This window comes from Tupaia chinensis, unplaced genomic scaffold, assembly GCF_000334495.1.
Source record: "Tupaia chinensis unplaced genomic scaffold, TupChi_1.0 Scaffold142833_1, whole genome shotgun sequence".
Lineage (NCBI taxonomy): Eukaryota > Metazoa > Chordata > Mammalia > Scandentia > Tupaiidae > Tupaia > Tupaia belangeri.
Genome location: NW_006202678.1, coordinates 194,991 through 197,309, shown reverse-complemented (window position 1 = coordinate 197,309; position 2,319 = coordinate 194,991).

Here is a 2,319-nt window from a genome sequence, read left to right as displayed (position 1 = left end):
AAAAGTTGGTTCTTTGAAAAGATAAACAAAATTGATACACCACTAGTGAGAATTATTAAGAAGAAGAGAGAAAAGAACCAGGTGAATCAGTTCTGCAGTGAAGCAGGCAAAATAACAACAGACATAGTCGAAATACAAAACTTTATTAGAGGATACTATGAACATCTGTACACCAAGAAACAAGATGATCTGGATGAGCTGGACAAATTCCTAAATACGTATAATCTATCTAGATGGAGCCAGGAGGATATAGAAAGTCTGAATAGGTCCATAACAAGCCAGGATATCAAATCAGTTATAAATAACCTCCCTACAAAGAAAAGCCCTGGCCCTGATGGTTCACCTCTGAATTCTACAAAACTTTCAAAGAAGAGTTAACACCCATTCTGCTCAAGTTATTTCTAAAGATCCAAAAGGGTGAATCTCTCCCTAATTCATTCTATGAAGCCTCTATCACCCTTGTCCTTGAAACAGATAAGGGCGGGACAAGGAAGGAAAACTATAGACCAATATCCCCAATGAATATAGAAGCAAAGATTCTCAACAAGATACTAGCAAATCATATACAACAACTTATAAAAAAGATTATACATCATGATTAGGTAGGCTTTGTCCAGAAATGCAAGGTTGGTTCAACATATGTAACACTATAAAGGTAATACACCATATTAATAGGACAAAAGATAAAAACCATATGGTCATATCAATTGATGCCAAAAAAGCATTGAAGATACAACATCCTTTAATGATCAAGACTATCAGCAAAATTGGCATAGAAAGATCATTTCTCAACACAATAAAATCTATCTATGAAAAACCCATAGCGAACATCATCCTCAATGGAGAAAAGCTGAAAGGTTTCCCACTAAAAACGAGTACAAGACAAGGATGTTCACTTTCTCCACTCCTCTTCAATAAAGTACTGGAAGTTCTGGCCATTGCAACCACAAAAGAGGAAAAAATGAAAGGCATTCAAATAGGAAAAGAAGAGGTGAAACTCTCTCTATTTCAGACGATATGATTGTATACTTAGAAGGCCCACTGGTTTCCATAAAAAAAAAAATTCTGGAAGTAATACATGAATACACTAAAGTTGCAGGATACAAAATTAATATCCAGAAATCTATAGCATTTCTATATACGAACAACAGGCTAACTGAGATAGAACTGAAAAAATTTGTTCCATTTAGCATAGCCACAGAAAGTATAAGATACTTAGGGATAAATCTAAACGTAGAAAATAAAGACCTCCACAAGGAAAACTATGAGAAGATAAAAAAAAATTGAAAATCACAAAAAAAGTGGAAGGACATCCCATTTTTCTGTATTGGAAGAATTAATATAATCAAAATGGCAATTCTACCCTAATTATCTATTTAATGCAATATCAATCAAAATACCAGAAGCCAATCTCTGCTAATTCTCACTGAGCTCAAAAGTTTTCCTCAGACACCTGTTTAGTAATATAATGTACACATATTGGTAGTAAGGGTGGTCAAAATCTAAACAACAGAATTTTGATAATTTTGAAAATCAGTGTAAATACTGTAAAGATTTATTATACTTACAGCCAATGAAACTAGAATGTGGTTTAATAATTAGCTTCATACCTTGAAATATATAATATCATATGTGGATTCACCTTTTAAGAAAAGATTCATTATATGAAAACAACTAATTTAACTACATACTTGAAAAACTTTTCATGAAGGGTTTTGCCACATCTAGAATCAAGTAATGTGTTTTAACTGTTCCTGTTATTGAGAAAATGCTTGAAGATTTCATACTTTAAAACAAAAAATCTTTGGTGATTAGGAGCAGTCAAGCTTTCCTGTTCCTACAATTTTCCAGCCAATGACACCGGGGAAACTCTGGGAGACATTGGGGTAGTGAAAGACTTCTTAAATAAGACTCCCAACACATAGTCAAAAATCCCCAAAATAGACAAGTGGGATTACATCAGGCCAAGAAGTTTCTGCATGGCAAAAGACACAGTGATTAGTGTGAATAGACAGCCCTCAGAATGGGAAAATATTTTTGTAAACTATGTTTCAGATAAGGAACTGATAACCAGAATTCACAAGGTACTGAAGCAACTGTTCCAGAAAAAGACAATCAATCCTAATAAAAGATGGGAGAATGAGTTGAAAAAAACACTCTCTAAAGATGACATACGAATAGCTAAAAGGCATATGAAAAAATGCTCAACATCCCTCATTGTAAGGGAAATGCAGATCAAAACAACAATGAGATATCACCTAACCCCAGTCAGAATGTCTAAGATTAAAAATATATATATATATGATTAGTGCTGGCAGG